The sequence below is a fragment of the Schistocerca cancellata genome, chromosome 3, assembly GCF_023864275.1.
Source record: "Schistocerca cancellata isolate TAMUIC-IGC-003103 chromosome 3, iqSchCanc2.1, whole genome shotgun sequence".
Classification (NCBI taxonomy): domain Eukaryota; kingdom Metazoa; phylum Arthropoda; class Insecta; order Orthoptera; family Acrididae; genus Schistocerca; species Schistocerca cancellata.
Window position 1 is genome coordinate 157,689,757 of NC_064628.1, and position 20,157 is coordinate 157,709,913.

The window sequence follows — 20,157 nt, forward strand, 5'->3', positions numbered from 1 at the left end:
TTTCTTGGAATAAATACTTCAGGTAGTATATAAATCCGATTTTGACAAGTTAAAATAGCTTTAACTTCATACTCGTTTTATACAATAAGATGAATTGTTACAAACTTTAAGTACAATAATCATGTTGGCTACACTGGTAAAATTATACACAAATAATTTTGGTTGGGATTCATAGACAGGGGGAGGGAGAGAAAGTGAGAGGGAGAGAGAGGGTGGAAAAAATGACTGTATGACAAACTTTACAAGGCAAGGGGTCTTAAGATTATATCTGTTGCATGTAATAACTGTCTAAAGGTTGGGGTAATACATTGGTTAATGCTTAAAAATATGCAGATTATTGTGCAATTTGTGCCTGTAGTTGATGTACATATAGTTTCAAGCTGTTGGTGTGATGATATATCTGTAAATGAGGTCAATCTTTTGTACACTTGGCAGGTGCCATGGTAACATAACTAAATATTTATGGTAAATTTGGTAAAGAGTGACTGGTAACAGTAAACTTGTTGTTTCATTTAATGTCAATAACAGTCACGGTAGAGCCTAACCTAAAATGTTCGCATTTAAAATTAACTGTTATCGTTAAAAATCCCTTCTATTCAGGTTGGTTGGCTGGTTTGGAGTGGAATGATCTGCAAGGTCATCAGTCCCTTCATCTGTCAAGTGGCAAATTAGCAGTATTCGTCGTCAAGGAAGGAGGCGAAAGGCAAATCCTGGAAAGCGTAGGTGTAACTAACGCAATAAAAAAGCAGAGATCAAGCAAAAAAAAAAAAATCAGCACAGGTAAGTCGTTAAAACATGAGCAACACAAGGCATTAAAACCAAGAAATGAAAAACAATAAAGAGAATAAAAAGCAAGGGCCGCCCCAAGTGACCCCCATGAAAGGACGGCGGGGGAGGGGGTTCACCAGCGAGGCCAAAAAACCCTCCTTACAGGAACGAATAGAAACCACCTCCCTCGCAAAACGTAACAACAGGTCTGCCGAGTTGGTGTCGTCTGCTAGCACGAGAGGTTGAGTGTCAGGAAGATTAAGATACGGTCTCAAAGTACCCAAATTAGAGCAGTCTACGAGTAAGTGAGCCAACGTGAGGAGCGCTCTGCATCGGCAGTAAGGGGAATCCTCATGTCTGAGAACGTGGCCATGGGTCAGCCAAGTGTGGCCAACAGAGGACGGTGGATTCCCTCCGAGGAGCATGCAGGGAAGACTGCCATGTGATCGTAATCTCCTTATAATCAATTATTCAAAATGACAGTCACAATCGCATTATTTATTTTGCCGCCAACCGGTTTCAACCCGCGATGGGTCATCTTCAGGACAATTTACATTATTTGGTCGATCGCTGGAGTCGTCACCCTGCCTGTGCACAGTTGCATAGTGCATAGTTACCAACTGTGCACAGGCAGGGTGACGACTCCAGCGAGCGACCAAATAGTGTAAATTGTCCTGAAGATGACCCATCGCGGGTTGAAACCGGTTGGCGGCAAAATAAATAATGCGATTGTGACTGTCATTTTGAATAATTGATTATAAGGAGATTAATCGCTGTATCTCCACACAACTATGTTGTCTAAAAAAAATGTAATCTCCTTAATTGTCCTCAGTTTTTTGGGGGAGATCAGGCCAGACAATTCTGAGTTTCAGACTTCCAGCAGTCGATGTATAAATGACTGAAGTTCCAGTTCTGGGACCCCCATTTCCAGAATCGGCATCCTGGTGGCCAGCTTGACCAACCAGTCAGTCCGTTCATTTCCCGAAATCCCAACATGACCAGGGAACCAAAAGAAAACGACTGGCCACCCAGCTCGATGGAAGTCAGGAACAAGATCCTGGATAGCTGTAACCAGTGGGTGAAGTGAGTAGCACTGGTCTACAGCCTGAAGGTTGCTAAAGGGAGGCACTACAGATTAGGATACTCTTGCTAGTGCAAGAACGAACGTGGCTAAGGGCTAACTCAAAGGCCATTAATTCAGCAGTGAAGACATTGCACCCTTTTGGCAGGGAGTGGAGTTCACTGCACAGTGCATGTGTGTATACAAAGCCAGTTCGTCCGCCGACTATTGAGCCATTGGTGAATACCTCTTCCGAACTCAGATACTTCTCAAGGACAGCCAAGAACAGGTGGCGAAAAATTGTGGGGTCAGCGGAATCTTTTGGACCAAACGAGACTTCGAAGCAAATCCAAGGTCGGGGCACAAGCCAAGAAGGCGACAGAGGCGACCAGAGGCGACAATGGTCGAAGTTGCAATTCTAAACAGAAACAATGAGGGCGTGAAGCAATTGTAAACCCAGTTCTGGGTCGCTGCTGTGGGAGGTGGAGCTCCCTTCTACGGAAAAGGACATGGTAATTGGCATATTCAGGGAAGCTACGAAAGTGCACAGCATGATTCAACAGCTGATGTTGGAGCCCAATAGGCAGTGGACTAGAAGGGTATTCACAGGGCTAGTTCGAAAGGCTCCTGTCGCAATTTGGACCCAAACCAGGTTGTTCACAGGGCTAGTTCGATAGGCTCCTGTCACAAGTTGGACCCCACAATGATGAATGGGATCCAGTATCCACAGTGCTGAAAGTGATACAGACGCATATGCAAGACTCCCACAGTAAAGACAGGACTGAATCAGGGCTTTGTAGAGCGACACAAGGATAGAGCGATCTGTATCCCAGCTAGGGGTACTGAGGCAGCGAAATGTATTGAGGTGTCGCCACACTTTCGCATACGTTGGAAGCCGGGAATATCTGAAGTTCCATAACACCTAAGTGACCTACTTCTGTTGAAGAGGGGAGCAAGCCTCTGGGACTCTTCAAATGTTCGGAGCGCTGGGGATGAGGTGATGCCTTTGATTTCCCTCATGCTGTGAAAAGTATCCCGGCCAGTGATAGTAGAGACAATGAAATCAACATTGTCGAATACATACTGACAGCATGTTACACTTGGGACAGGGTCGTCAGTATGATAAACAGTTGACAATCCAGCTGTTAAACAGTTTCACATAAAAGCTCATTTAACAGCTGCAAAGAAGTACTCACTCAGTAAACTGAAAGTAACTCCACTACATAAACACAAACTCAGTGAAGTTATTTTGTCTTCTCACATACGTGGACTGGACAGAAACTGCTGAGGAGGTATTGTCTGTCTGTAAAACGAAAAGCAAGCAGTGATCGTGGTGGGAAAAATGCCTTTCCGGGAAGAACGCAACAGATGCCACACACGATGACTAAGAATCAATTTCACCTCTAGCAGTGTCGGACAGCGTGCAGAGAGTTACATAGATTTGCTTTTCTCGCATTAGTGTTACTAGTAACTCGAATCTGTATTCCATGTAATGTTAATGCACTTTGCGGAAGATAAAACACCCTGTGTGCACGTGAGCGCACTGCGTCGCCAGCTGTTTGCGAGTTATTAACGTAAAAAAGTTAACTTTAAAGCCTTCCTCTTCCCCCCCCCCCTTACGCCGCGATCCCACATTCACGCCCCCGGTGGAGATTTTCAGATGTTATTCATGACACTCCCTCCTACCACTACAAAAATTTGTGATCACAGGATTTTCCCTATTCGACCTTGTTTGATCTTCGTTAACTGGGCTAATAAGTCTGTTTTGTATGCTGCCTTATCCTGACGGAGCGAATTTCCCTTATACAGCCTAAACTGCGATGTAAGGTTGGTTCTCAAGCCACGCTATATGTTAAGTGCGCGTCTGCTAGGCTCAATTGAGATTGGAGACTTCCCCATGACGTGCGGTATTTTTCTAGCACAGCTTTGTTTGAAATTAAATTGCAAAAGGTTTAGGCAGGAGGCAAAAGTTGATGACCAATGAGAATGCCCATATTCGGCTCCTGCTGCTGACTGACTGAAAGATTTCCGATTGATCCATTAAATTTCGAGTGTGCAGCAGCAGAATATTTCTGCTGTATGTCGTTCAGCCATCTTCAGAGTGAGCCAAAACACTGACGCTCCATCACTCGTTGCGACCTTTTAAACATGCCGACCGCACCATTGCGCATATGGCCCCAGATACACAGGCACCAGTCAGGATGCAGTTGGTTGGTTACAGGCTCTATCATTGGCTTTGAGGCAGCGGCACTCTCGTACGTCGTCGCAAGTTTGGCAATCTTTACGAAGACTGATCAAAAGGATATTTGACTGTTCGTTAGAGCTTTCCCGATAGTGCTTGGCCCAGCACAAGTGAAGTTACCAAAGAGGGCAGTAAGCGTCCGCGCTCCTACACACACACACACACACACACACACACACACACACACAGAGAGAGAGAGAGAGAGAGAGAGAGAGAGAGAGAGAGAGAGCTATTGACAGCATGTTATGAACATCACGACGCATTCGCTATTAACCCAGTTTCGTCGTCGTCTCTGCTATTAACATCTTGTAAGTCGCTAGGCGCAGGCTTTTCTTAATGACGTCAGCGTCGAGACAACGAGCTGACGTAGCGAGAGTGCGTCGTGATTCATTGCGGGGAAACTTTTCTGCTTACGCAATCTTTGAAGACCAGGGGAAAGACGACAACTGCGGCGACGAAGACGACCATTTAACATGTGAAATACAAAGAAAATTCCTACATAAGATGCCATGAACAGCAGTGGCTGCTGCGTCATCTGTGCGGGAATTCTTGTTTGTGTGACCGTAAGTCTTCCAATAGCTGACGTCTGTGAAAACTTGGGTTTCGTTACGTCGATAATGCAATTCACTATTGACTATTTATGTGCAGCGTCCTTGATAATCACATACAGAAACATGTACCCAGACCAATAATCCTTGCAATGCCATGGTGCATATTAACTCTGTTGCTATATTATTCCTCTGCTTATGACTGTCGCAGAAGTAGCTTCAGGCTGAAATCAACTTCTGAGTGGTAAATTTTGGACCGTATGGAGTCTCGTGTAGTTTCTTTCTGCTACGAACAGCTTCTTCACATTTCACTATTTTTTTCCCAGAACTCTACCTTAAGCCTTAAAGTGTCCAATCAAGAATATTCGAGAAAAGAAACGAATTATTATACAATTGCAGATAGACCTTGGATCCAAATACAATGTGTAGCGCTGCGCCAGAAAATATTTATCACTGCCATATTTGTCACTGATCAGCAAAACAACATCAATAATCAGACGTTTAATGTATATTCTCTCGCCGGTTATACTTTTAAGCAAATGAACAAAGAAAGCGAGCAATGGGGCGTTGCATTCTCAGTATTCAAAAAACAGGTTTTGGCAGGCAAACCTGGTTACGCTATTGCAAACAGAAGTGAAAATTGCTTAGAAACCGATGTGATCGGTGAAATTTCTCCCAAGAAAATAATGATAAAACCCTTAAAAAGCAAAAAAAGGGTTAGGAGAAAAGTTTTACTGCTTACGGGCCCACTAAATGACAAAAATATCTAAAGAAGATGCGCACGCTCTTTACTAAAGACTGTTATTGGAGAAGTAACTACTTTCAGCGCGAGGTGCAGTAAGCCACACGCCTTCCTCTTGATGCAGAGCAGTGTGCGTGTTTTTTTCAATTCCCGTAAGTATTTTACGGCTTTTCCTAAAAACTTTTAATCAGCTCATGTATAAACTTATAATTGCTGTCGAAGCTGACAATCGTAGCTGCGTGCTTATGAATAGTCAAATCACAAACTAAGAAAATATTTTTCTGACAGCATGCGCAAAATGGTTGCAATGGAACGTACGGCATTATTGTGCATCAGTGTCATTCACCGAAATCAGTTTTTATACAACTCAAGAAACCCAAACAGGCATAAAGACTAACAATGGACGAAAGTTAATGAAGTCAAATATAGTTCGTCTTCAAGCAGCCGCTAGTTCTGTGACAAGTGCTGAAGGTGTAAACTTCAAGCTACTTGAGATCGTTGTAAATGACGTGAAAATCTGAGCCAAAAAAAGCAACGACCAGCATTTGTCAAAACAACTGTAAAAGAACACTGGCAAAAGTTTAGTACTGGTAACATCGGTTTGTATTAAAGGCATGCAGTCGAATGTAACGATAAAAGTGTACCAGCCAACCTTTCACTCATCAGTATACGAGAAGAAACGTTGCTAAATACATTAATAACTAATGAACCCGGCAATGCTTCACAACTGCTGAGATGTATGTATGGGAATTGAATATACTTCCTGATCTCCTTCTCTCCCCTCTCTCTGCCCACCACATTCTTCCTCTTCTCTCTGTCCTCCAACCCCCCCCCCCCCCTCGGTCTACTTCCTCTTCCCCCTCTCGCTGAACTTGAGCCATATTTATTGTTACATCCAACGAAATCCTGATTAAGAATTGAAGTCTGTTAAAATAAATGGGTAATCGGTTGGAATCAGTGGTATATGGGATATGAGGAACACCTCTTGCTACTGGATTTTTAAGAATAGTAGCAGCACTGACAGGATTTCATATAGTTTTAATCTGAAAACGGGTAGCATTACAACGTTTCGGACGATTCAGATTCCGAAGTAGTATTCTAATCATAAGTCCTTAATCCATATATACAACTTCCTGTTTTCTGTTAAAACCGCCTTAAGGAAGAAAACAAAACAACACATAGCTCTGTATTCAGAAGGAGAAAGAAGATATATGGCGTCGACAATTTGTCCAATGGTTTAATTGCTCTGCTAGCGTAGTGAACACTGACTGCGAGAAAGAAAACAAAACCGCACTTGTTCACAGCACAGCATTTTCTGTCTTGCTACGGGTTTTAACAGAAAACCTGTACACTGAAGTTTTTTTAAAAAAATCTACTATGTCTGTCTGGATGTTTATGAGAGTATCGCGTAAAAAATTGAAGTCAGTCGGTCAAGAATTTTTCGAGATCTTCGCTAGCAACATTTTCCTATTATATACATTTAAAACATGTAGCTTACGTCCGTCAAAACGTTTATTGGAATATCGTGTAAAAATTTGATGTAAATCTGTGGGGAAATTTTCGAAATCTGTGAGGAAATTTTCGAGATTTGCGACAGAAACGTCTTTGGATTTTCATTTGCTGTTTAAATAGATTAGATAGCTCTGTTGTGTATTAGCTGCATAGCCAAATCATGTCACCGATCATGAACGATTTCCTAACTTAAAAAAAATTAGAAACAAGAAAGCACGCACTTTTTCATTGACTAAGTCAGTGCATAAATGCAAAAAAGATAGCAAAACCGCTACCGGAAGGAAAGTATGTTTAACGGTCAACAACGTATAAAACCGTAGCATATAGCATATCAACAACGCGTCCTACTAGGGGATGAACTAATAAAATATTTTGGCTCTCAAAAGAAATTCAGAACAGTTAACAACTCATTCACTCTTTCACCGCCGCCAATGATCTGGCGACACAGAATGTTCACCTTGAGCTACGTCAACGAAAGTACAAATTCGAAGACTATTTATAAATATGTAAGTTGTTTCCAACTTCATGTGAACACTTTTTGAACATTATTTTGTCAACTTAGCGGAAAATCCGAGAGCTCTTCAGGACGAGTCCACTGATGCGTAACAGGGCCCCTTCGATGTCTGCAACTGTTGCGCCACCGCTGCCAGGCGGGTAGCATGCACGTAAGGCGATTCCGCTGAGCGTGTAATACAACGAGTATCACAGTTCAGAAATAATACTTCCAGACAATAGCTATCTTAATGCTAACTGCGTAGAATAACCCGATTTGCACTTTAAGCAGTGCGTGGGATAAAATACGTCACACAATTCATGATGAACTCCTCTAATCCATTAAACGCGTTGTTACATTCGAGGAAGCCCATGGTAACCGTACGTTCTGCTCACGAAACCTGTGATAGGTAAGACTCGTTACATTAACTTAGTACTGCTGCTCCACATCTAATCAGAAAGATACCCGCATGGCGCTGGTGGCTCAACAGCTGCAGACGCCAAAGCGTCCTGTTATGCATCTGCGGACTAGTCCTGAAGAGCTTTCGGATTTTCCGCTAAATTGACAAAATTATGTTCAACAAGCATTCACATGAAGTTGGAAACATCTTACATCTTTAAAAATATTCTTGGTATTTGCAGTTTTGTGGACATCGTTAAGGCTTACGAATGCTGGACGACACACAGCAAACATCACCATGCTGAAACAGAGAAGTACCTGATTTCTCTCTTCTAACAGAAACGAAGAGAAACTTACATGATAGTATGCAATACGTACCTGGATCCTTTGAGATACGCAAAATTCAATCTCAGAGAGCAATGTAAATCTTCGATCAGGCAGTCGTTTACAAAAGTGATTTCTTAAGTTAAATGCAATATTCTCAGAGAGTCAGGCTCGATCATAGTGAAAGCAACTACACGGAAAGCTATTTTTGATGCGGGATTAGTGACTACAGTCGCACATCTGACGTACAACAAAGCAGTCCAGCCTCTAATTATAGGATCAGTATTCCCATGTAAAGTACGTGAAGCCTAATAAGCCCATCAAGCACAACGTATTATCAAATATTCAGAACACACACGATGTTATTTCGTGTACAAGAAGTTAAATTCTGGTTCCTTCTGCGAACTAGACGTTTCTTTCCCTTGGATATCTGCTACATATAAAGATAGCCACTAACAAAACTTTCTAAATGTAACATGTGACTTTTGACAAATTTTTTGTACCCTACTAGCGATTTCCTAACGATGCTAGTAAGCAGCTTTGTGGTGTTAGTGATGATCTGTAACTGCGGAGCAGCTCCCCCCTCCCTCCCTCTCTCTCAGACACGCTCACCCCCCCCCCCCCCTACACACACACACACACTTCTAATATATTGTTTCACACCGTAATTTCAGCAAGTATCGTATTTACATGTCTAATTTTTAATAAAACACGAGTAAATAATGGTTGTTATCCTATTTTCTCTTGATGCAGGTCGTTGTGGCAGCTAGGTTTTCGCTTAAAATGGACTGATAGCTGCTAGCCGGGGGCGCAAAGAGCCCATGAGAGACAGCAGGGGGCAGGAATGCAGCGTTATTTATGGAGCAGGTTGTGGGGCGAGGCTGGCGCCGCAAATAGCTGCACAATGGATGACGTCAGAGAGCGCCTAGACACAACTTCCTGTCGGGGTCAGTGGCCGCGCCGCCAGTCACAGCTGACGCCGCCCGCTGCTCCCGAGGCACATGCCCATCCCACAGCGCACGCGTCTCTCACGGACAGCTATCTCACGGGTTAGCTTGTCAGAACGCCTCGGTTATCGCCAGTATCCATGCTGTCATTTTAAGCCCAATAAAAGTGGTAACACTGAAAGGCAGAGCTTCAAAACAAAACTTTCGGGTATTTAAACAGGCCCGCTACTGCCCAACGGCCGGGAGAGAGGTGTGTTGACCACATGCCCCTCCATACCGCATTCGCACAACCCCGCAAGGCAGAGCATGACAGGGAGGGCCACAGACTTCCGTTATCCCTTCCCTCTCTTTTGTTACATATTAATTAACTTCAATAAATCGCCCCTTCTATAATACTGAACTACTTCATTATAAAAGTTATCATATGCCACAGTGGAATTGTAAACAAAATATTGTTTCTGTCAGGTTTATAAAATTCAGATTAAAACACACTGTGACTTTGATCACCTTAATTTTACGAATATTTTGCTTTGAAATTAATTCCAAGGTTGCGAATTACTTGGCGTTAGCTGTATTAGGTATAGATCTACAAGTCAATGGTGAAATGAAAATCCGTGCTGGACCGGAACTCGAACCCGGATTTCCCACTTGTTGCGGGCGGTCGCCTTAACAACTTCGGCTAACCGTCCACGCTTCCTGGACCGACCGAAACTTCCGTATATCACACAGTCTACATCCGTATTTCGTACACCACTAAAGTCATCACCTAATGCTCGCAACGTTACCTGGATTCCCGCAGCAGGGACAACAGAAAACGAGGAATCGATACAAATTATGTTATTGTCGTGTGCCCGCCTATGTCTGTAATACATGCAGGTGGAAAGAACAGACACTGTTGATGACCAACAGCTGTACGAAATATTTCGAAATTAATGCGCTGACTGCGATTTCTCCGTCAGCTGCATAGTATGGGTTGGTCCGGGGAGCGTGAACGTATAGCCGAAGTTGTTGCGGCGACCTTTCGCGACGAGAGGGAAATGGTCCGGTACAAATTTTCATACGTCACTATTGGGTAGATCTATGTAAGGAATTCACAGCCCGTGAATTAATTTCGAAATATTTCATACAGCTGTGGATCGTCAACAGTGTCCGTCCTTCCAGACATGCATATTCGTATTTTGTGTTGTTCCGCCCGAATTAATTACTGTCCTTGCAGAACTAACATCTTCAGTATGACCATAATCGACTCTTTTGTTCAAACTATTGCTCCGATGACTCGCTGTCAATAAAATGTTAGTTGTTAAATACACTGATTCATTGAAAACCATGTGTGGTACTTATCTAATTACAATACGTCATTGTGACATAGATAATGCTAGACCCACCAACAACGTAGAGTGCTCACGAATGGGGGGAAAATCATATACGTGTGAACCACAAATCCGACGACAAACTTTCAGTGGTGGTAGTATGGACCAAAACAAGGAAAAATGTCTAGTTAACATGGCTCTAAAATACTTGTCTTAAGAGCTATGAGCACTAATTCAGTAGAAGAGATATATCAATAACGATGATCAAGTACTCATACCTCTTAAGATATTCACTAGAATTGTGTTTTGGTCCATACTGCCATCCTTGAAAGTTTATCGGCGGAGTTCTGGTTCATCTGTATGTAATTCGTGACTAACCAACATGCCGAAATCTTAAAAGAGAATAAAACCCAAATGTTTACTTTGTGTACTTTATGAAACACGCTAATACTTCCCCGCCATTTGATGTGATTACGTGGTTCTTTGAGGTATTTTTCTTTAGTCTAATAATGCAATGAACTGAGACAGCAACCTAAATAAGGAGAATTGGTTCATAACTGTTATTATTTTTTGTTCGTGCTGTGTGTGTGTGTGTGTGTGTGTGTGTGTGTGTGTGTGTGTGTGTGTGTTATTTACGATTAACTGTTCATTGCATTGATACATTACGTAAAGAAAATACGCCAAACAGACCTATTGCTGTAGTGCTTCGGAAGCCACTTTCTATTCCCTATGAAATCGTTGCGTCAGATGCTAGTCTGCATCGCACCACCTACAGTGAAAGTCCTGTTTCTGTGCACCAAGATAATCTGAAACATAAATTCTTAAGTGTCTCTCTATTTCTCGTTTTATTACGCATTTCGAGTCCAGATGCTCTAATTTGTGGAAGCACTGGTACCACATTCGACTCTCGAACTTTCCATAGTCTGTAAAGATCCCTCCAATTTCTGAATAGTTTTTGGGCTGCAGTGGATTCTTTAATCTGGTCAGTATGTTTCCTGTCTTAATTGTATCCTTTTCAGACAGACGAAATTATAATTAGCATTGTAGTTATGATATTTGTCTCATGTGCTACTGAAATTACAAGTGGGTACATTAGTACAATATGGGAGGTGCACTATTGAAGCTCTCTGTTCCTTAAGGTATGTCTAGCAAAGTTGCGTGTAGGTGTGGCGGAAGACCAAGTTCCTTTGTGATTACGTTGACATATCGTTGACATATCTACTGAGTGGAATCGCCAATTACTTGGCTGCACAACGAGACAGAAATTACACCTCTGCGATTTCCCAGTTTCTCACTGAAAACTACAGTGTTGATCGCGACAGTGAAAGCGAAAAAAATGAGTGTAAATGTCAAATGATGGGCACAAGCATACTTAATTTCACTTTTTGAATCTTTTAGAACAAGGATAATCTGAAAGAAACAAGCAAAAAGAAGATCAACCTTTTTTGTTTGTTTTTGTACCTCCTCACCGATTTTTTCTTAGTTCCACATTGAGGGAATGAATATGAACCTGAACATTATAAACAGCCAAATAAAAGCATGTCTGTCAATTTTTCATGTTCGCTCACTTGACTGTTTCACCGCCTCACAGTCTTCCATATCAGTTGTTTTCCCAATAACACGAACTATGATTTCTTTGAATTTCTAGCGACTATAATACACAATCTGTATTCCACCATGTGTCCTCCATAACACCAAGGCGTCCACATAAGCAGTAAAAAGCTTTGTTGTTGGGGCATTTATCTGTACAGCAAAATTTTCATCAAATGAAACGATAATAACTGGAAGAAACAGTGAATTGTGTATTTATCGACACATCTTTTCTTTTGATTTGCAGTTGGTCGACAGTAACGTAGCTAAGGGTGGTGAGAAAAAGTTTTCGTTATTTAATATCAGATTGCTTCAAACCTCACTTCTACAGCGATTATTAATGCTCAAGTTGAAAGCTACAGTCCTCTTCGTTAATGATCAATCTACACTTCCCTTGCCGAGTGCCAATTTGTTATTCTGCAGTCGTCCGAAAAGCGGCTTACACGAAGCACATCGCATGTAAAAAAAAGAGGAAGTGAGTGTGCATAAGAGAGAAAGCGAGTCAGGTTAGCCGTTTTGCAGGCGGCAGAACCGAGCCAGCTGGGCGGCCGCGAGACACCAGACGGCGTGGCGGTGAGGAGCCGGCAAAGCCGCCTGCCGCCACGTACTTTCTCTCGCCTCCGCCACATAATACGCCCTCCGTCTCCGCAATATTTTATCCCGCGCCTCGCCGCACCGTGACAACGCCGGAAGCCGAGAGCGGCGGCGGAGGCGGCGGCGGCGGCGAGCGCGTAAGGTTCTCGTCTCCACAGAGCAAGCGGCAGAAGGGAAGAAGGGAAAAAAAGACGAGAAAAAAGGAAGGTCCCGTCTCGGTCTCGGTGGCGCGGGCGGCGGGCGGGCGGGCGACGGCTGACCTGAATGGCGGAGCTCCTCAATGGGCCCTGCTGCTGCTCAATGACACATTCAAAAGGCGCGCCGTGGCTGCAGCCGCCGCCTACGGAATCTGCGTGTTACGGACGAGGCGGCGCTCAAGCCGCCGTCGTAGTCCTTAGCGCGATGCCCAATGTGTGCTCGAGTCAAACGTAGCCTCTTCGATACCTAAGCCCCTACGTAACAGTTGTGGCCTCGTTGAGAATACGCAATCCCTTGTTTTCTTCCTGGGGCCCAAGACGTGTGGTTAACGGTCCTATTGATAAAATCTGTTGCAAAACGCTTCATTACGACTTACTGTCCCAATTGTCGTGACCACTTGTACTCTTGACTTCTGTTAACCCCTCAGCACACAATACTTCAAGTAAATGACGGCAATATCGTCATCGACGTCCACTCTATGGTGGATACGCCGGAATCGCAGCAACTTTCTTTACTGTATAAGGGAGAAATAATCATGCGATCTCAAAATTTTATTTATTTCCATAACCCTTTCACAGTAATATAACTATGTTTTCATTTAAACTAAAAATTAGATTGAAGAACAGGGTGAGTTATTTACGTCCATACATATAAAGTGGTTAACATTTATTTCAGACTGTACAATTAGCAGCCCATTTCCTTTATGCGTTAAGTGTAATTTTCTGTTACGCGGGGCCGATGGGACAACCTCTGACACGGCGTCCGTACGCTACTTGTACAATCTTGAACTAATTAAATGAATTGTGTAAATTGGTCATATCATGTTATCCGCTGTTGTCTTTTTGTATATATACACGTTTTTTAGCTTTTTATTTTCGGACGTAATAACTCACAACTTTTCGTCCCATTTTTAGTTGAAGTGAAAACTGAATTATATTGCTCTGAAACCAATACGCAAAGAAGTAAAATTTGATAGACGCATGGTAAAAATTTTACTCATATGTACTGTCCCCAGGGCTCGTTAACACAAATATACAAAGACGATGATAATAATAATGCATTGTAAGACGGTAAATGAATTTTTATACCAGTGGTGGCGCTCCCATGATTTAAATGTAACTCGTCTGGGACTAACGACTACTCCATGAATAAATCAGTGCACAAGCCATCATTTTGTATATACTAGCCTTCTTACATGCGTAACGTAAATTGGCATTCTGCAATACGAACGGTAACATCTGCTTATGGTACCGCTTTAGCTAACCCTTATCTACACATGAGTAAGTCAGTTTATTTAAAAGCGCAGAAATCTCACTTAAGTAACAGCAAATGGAACAAAAGACTCTCAGGATAGCTTTAATGATTAGCCTACTTCTTTCTATGAATTCTCTCAACGTAAACGCATTGGTTATTTTTACAAAGCTTATATTTCGCAGCTGTGCCGCTAGCGGACGGATGGTACAATCTGTAGCATGCTGGACCCAATGTAAGGAACACAGGTCATTCAAGTTGGTCACCAATTTTTTTACATGGTTCGAGTGAGAAACCATGAATTATTGGTTATGAACTGCATACTGAAGCTGAACAAATTTCAGAGAGGTAGCATATTAAGGATATTGGACCTGGACAAATTGAAAGAACCAGAGGTTGTTGAGAGATTCAAACGTAACATTGGGCAACGATTGACTGAAACAGGGGAATGGGTAACTTTGAGGGATGAAATTGTGAAGAGGATCTAACTGGAAAAAGGCAAATGCCCATAAGAAAACCTTAGATCGCGTCCGAAATATTAAAGTAACTCACGAAGGAAGAAAACAGAAAAATGCAACAAAAGAAAGTAATCAAACGAAATACCGCCGACTAAAACATAACACTGACAAGAAGTGTAAATTGACAAAGCAGGAATGGCTAGACGAAATATGCAAATATGAAGAAGCATGCATAACTAGGAGAAAGATAGGTGCCGCCTATAGGAAAATTATTCGAAGGCATTTTTGGAGAGAAAAGAGAAGCAGCTGAATGAATATCAAAAGCTCAGATGCCAAGCCAGTACTTCTCAAAGAAGGAAAAGCTGGAAGGTGGAAGAAATAAATAAGCAAGGAAAACAACTTTAAAGAAACAGATGAGATTGAGAAGTGAGATATGACATTGCGAGAAGAATTTGACACAGTACTGAAAGGCCTAAGACGAAACAAGACCCCTGGAGTTGACGACATACCCTCAAAATCATTGAGAGAGATGGGAAAGGCAACCATTACAAAACTATTCCACCTAGTGTGCAAGATGTACGATACAAACAAAATACCCTCATACTCCGTTAAGGATGTAATAATTCCGATTCCAAAGAAGGCAGGTGCTGAACGGTATGAATACTACCGAACTTACTAGTCATACTTGCAAAAAACTGACATGAATTATTTACAGAAGAATGGAAAAACTGGTACAAGAAAAAATGGTTCAATTGGCTCTGAGCACTATGGGACTTAACTTCTGAACTCATCAGTCTCCTTGAACTTAGAACTACATAAACTTAACTAACGTAAGGACATCAAACACATCCATGCCCGAGACAGAATTCGAACCTGCGACCATAGCGGTCGCGCGATTCCAGACTGTAGCGCCTAGAACCGCTCGGGCAGCCCGGCCAGCTGTGCTGGTACAAGACGACCTTAAGGAAAATCAGCTTGGGCTCTGGAGGAATCGAGGAACACGTGAGGCGATACTGTCACTACGACTTCTCCTAGAAAATACTTTAAGGAGAGGCTAATCAACGTTTATAGCAGTTTTAAGACTTAGAAAACGCTTTTGACACTGGAATACAGTCTTCGAAAATCAAAGTAGCAGGGATGAAATACAAAAAGTGAAACGTTATTTACAATATGTACAAAAACCAGAAGCAGTTGTAACAGTTGAAGGACGTGAAAGGGAAACACAGTGGTTGAGAAGGGAGTGAGTAAGGTTGTAGCTTTTTTTTGTGATTAGCCGATGACATTAATTCAACCAGAGACTGCAAAGGACTTGGACGAGTAGTTGAACGCAGTGAACAGTGTCCTGAAAAAAACCAACAACGGTATAACAAGGATAATGGAATTTAGTCGAATTCGGATGATGCTAAAGGAATTAGATTATGAAATCAGACATATAAAGTGGTAGACGAGGTTTCCTTTTTTGGCAGAAAAATTACTGATGGTTGAAGTAGAAACGATATAAAACGTAGAGTGGCTATAGCAGGAAACGTATTTCCAAAAGAGAGGAATTTAAGTGTCAGGATGTCTTATTTGAAGGTTTGTCTTGAGTGAGACTTCCACAAAAGTGTAAGGAGATATAAAATGCTAATGCCACATTTAGGACCTGAAGTTCCTATATGAGGGCTGCATGGTCCTTTCGATTTGTTTATCGTTCGCTGTCAGATAACTGCGGGTGAGACAGCACTGCAAAACACACGGCGAATTTGATGCACTGATGTAATCCTCAAAACCCTCCCTTCTCAATAAACAATCTTAATTCGTCATTCAGAGTCAGCATCTTCTAATTCCCAATACAAGAGAGGATTCTCTGCTTCCTTTTTAACACACAAAACAGTATGCGATTGAAGAGATATCGTTAGCCCAGAGGGACGAAAGGACGCAAGTTACGTGAGAATGGGTTAAGTGTCATCAGAATTGCCGATAATCTACCAGAGCCATTGTATTCAAATATGTGGGCAATGAAACCTCTTGACGGAAGTGCTTTGTCAATGCGGTATTGTTATTAGTGCACACCGAACTGAAATGGCCAACATTCACTATTTATTACCACCCGTGATGGAACCCCCGTTAGAGCTCAATATAAAGCAAGTTCAAGAAATTCCTTCTGTCATAAAAACGGAGACGATGTTGAATTCCCTGTTTACAGTTCCAGAGCTGCCATTTCTTTCTTTTTTCTTTTTTTCGTGTTCGCTGTGCCGCCTTCCATTCAGTTCAGTTTACTTATGCCAACACAATTTATGCCACATACCACTGGCAGTGAGTTTAACACGCTGTGCAACAACTTATGTCATACGGACAACAATGTTTACGCTTTGCACGGTCACTGCAGACGAACCGACAGGGTTACTCCTACTTTCGTGGAAAAATTCAAATAAATTACAAACAGAACCTGGTTCGAAACAAGCGTACATGGCAATGAACAATAAGCGCAGCAGACATCAGAAAACATTCCTTTAAAGGAATACCCCAATGGCAGCACCCAAAGGAAAAAAAAATACTTTTTCAATACAGCAACATGCATACGGCATGATGCAAATCGGGGTCGCATCACATCAGCTGCTCAACAAAAGTGAAAATACTTGCACATGTAGAACATGAACTCCCATAATTTTAGAATACAGTTCCTACGGAAGTGCTACCAGAAATACTCCATTAACGAGAATTGCAAAAGAAAATGCTGTTGCTGTTCTATGGGCTCAGCTCAGGGGCATTTTCTTGCTGATGAACAAACATACGGTACTTTATCGAAGTCTTTTAATACTCTCTCAGTCACAGGACCTTGTATTTTGACGTCAGCTACAGTAAATACTAGATTGGTGGTTTCAATTACAGTACGGCTCACACACCTGTACCATACTGCGCGTAAGGTGCACAAACGAAATCAGAAAAAAATGGTGACCTCTGAAATATGGTGACCTGTATAACAGATTTCAGTACTGAGTGCATCACTACACGAAAATTTAGCACAAAATTTGGATTTGAAAACTGCCAAAAAATCCATGACTTACCGACCTGCGCGTCGAATGACTGCAGCCTGTACAGCACAACGGTCCATGCCACACCGCCGCCTGCAACAAAGTAAATGTTCAGTTCAGGGGAGGTGCCCACTCATTGTTAACGGCGTGCTGCCAAACAGGTTATGACGGCGCCATTTTACTTTCTGTTGCTCCACTTCCGACCGGATTCCGGTCCGGCGGAACCCGCAAATGGCTCGACCCTTTAGTAAGTAGCCTACTTAACTGGAATTAAAAAAAAAAAAAAAAAACTGCTCTCGACATGTCTTTGTCGGACGAGGGGACGTCTTCAGCGCATATAATAAATTGAAACATTGCGTTAGTAGTGTATACAGATACACTTGTACTCCATAACGAATTTGTGCCGTCGTCTATGACACTGCTATCAAGATGAAATCGCGTGCTAGGTGGTTGTCATCCAATTCGCGTAAACGTTACTGCAATAGGCTCAACATCGCCATAGCTGTATTTGTATTTACGAATACAGCTTTTGTCAATGACTTATTTACACGATGAAATGTAATTTGTGAATTTCCGTTGCGTATTATATTGTTAAAGATTCAGTTGCATATTGGTTAAACTGAAGATTTAAGGTGTAGTATATTTCCAGTGTAGAAGATATGTGTTGCTGAAATTTCGTGGTACCGAATGCGAGAAATACGTTTCCACATATACATTTCCAGTGCACATCCAAAATGTGATGGCTTCCTGCAATATACATATTATGTAACTAGCTTCTTATCACACGGTTTTCTAAACAAAAGACAATTTATTTAAAAAAGTAGGTTTATTGTAAGAGTTATGATTGCTATTACATAATAACACAGTTCAACTGCTTTGGTTTATATTAACTGTGTTATTCGTTACATTGTAAGGAGATCTTCGTGGAGGGAACTTCCGTAAAAAGTAATGTAGAGCACACGTTTAACACAAGCATTAAAGGCTTAGTTTTTTTTTATATTCACAGATTATTACTGATAAAAACAAAATTTATGTGCTATGACAAGCAGTTTTGTTTGCCACATAGGAACTAGTATGGAATAGCTTAGTACGTCTTGGTCCTGTCTAGTGTCATACGTATGGATCAAAGCGCATTCACCCAAGACATGACTGCCTTTTCCCACTTATTTGATACTGAAGATTTAAGTAATGTGGTAAAACAGCTTTCAGGTAGCCTGTTTGCACATTTAGTGAGAATATTTCATAAAAGTACTAATCATTATTTAATACTCTGTGAAGCGTAACGTATGCACTAGCGTCGAATGTGAGTTTGTTGCTCCCTCCAGCAAAAGTCATGTAATGCTAACGAGTTACTTTTCGATTTCGATGCACCTACTCCAGATATCCTAGGAAGTTCTGGCTCCTGCCGGATATTGGTTGTCGTGATACATCCTGAACTACGCATCAGTGTAACTAACGACATATTAAGCAGCAAATCGGTGTCCAGCAGGATGAGTTTGGAGTTGGAAAACTGATATAAAGAAGGCACCAATCTGAGGCGGTTAAATAAATAGCGAAAAGACTGGATAACAATCAAAGAGCCGCATTTGTTGAATGTGGTGGTGAGAGGGTTATAATGTAAACACGTGTACTGCGTTACTGTTGGCGCAGAATTTTCTTCGGTATTCTCCCCCGTTCTTCCGTGTTCTCTCTCCTTGAAAGTGTTTCTCAGATTGCTCGGTGGTGTAACATAGTACCCGTGAACGCCATTTCCCTTTCACGAGACCTAAACCAATAAAATGTTTTTGGCGCTCAGAGGATAAGAGCTTTGGTGCGGAGGGATGCGCTACAATTTCTATTTTGCAGGAGACAATCGAAGAGGAATGCTTTCACTGCAAGGACTGACATGACGTTTTTGGCGATCTGGGCACGTAAGGCAGCCGTACCTCTTTAATGGTCAAAACTACAGAAGCATTATGTTTACAGTCGTGGGGCATCTTCAAGACACCAGCCGCAGCCCTAATTGTCGACAGCCGATCAATTGCACTCTAACCTGTGTTTACTCTATAACTATGACCTTAGAATTCTGTTTTGTGTGTAGGTGACAGTAATTTGCAGTTTTTATAACAAATATGTACATGAAGATAGCTATTTCCTTCAATTCCAGTTACGATTATGATCTATCGATTAACTGAATTATTTTTTAAGAAAAAGGCCGTTAACAGTGGTCATCACAGAATGTAGTAATGCTTTACTCTGCTATATGGAGAGCTCGGTGACCGATTCATTTTCTTCATGAAGCTTGGACTTCGGGATTAAACGTAGTTACTCTGTTCAACTTTTGGCTCTGAGCACTATGGGACTTAACTTCTGAGGCCATCAGTCCCCTAGAACTTAGAACTACTTAAACCTAACTAACCTAAGGACATCACACACATCCATGCCCGAGGCAGGATTCGAACCTGCGACCATAGCGGTCGCGCGTGTTCAACGTTTCAGATTACGTATAAGTCAGTAAATGAATGTCATACGCGTTGAGTGCTACATCAAAATGTTCGCAATAATATCTTTATTACATTTTATATGTATATCCCTATCGCTAAATCGGTTGCACACCGCGCAAAACTGGTGTAAGGCAAGGTTTCTACTTTTAATAGTTTATGTTAAGTTGCTCGAGTATAATAAGAATTTCAATTTTTTAAACTAAATTTTATGAGAGGTTACAGAG

General features: G+C 41.9%; 1 long non-coding RNA gene across 1 annotated transcript in view; it reads right to left on the bottom strand.

Moving 5' to 3' along the window:
• The window catches only part of LOC126176297 (uncharacterized), a 186,966-nt gene that overhangs the window by 85,214 nt on the left and 81,595 nt on the right, over positions 1-20,157 (bottom strand). Inside the window, exon 2 of the long non-coding RNA XR_007535640.1 lies at positions 17,484-17,543. This is a non-coding gene — a long non-coding RNA (uncharacterized LOC126176297). The remainder of the gene's footprint in view (positions 1-17,483; positions 17,544-20,157) is intronic.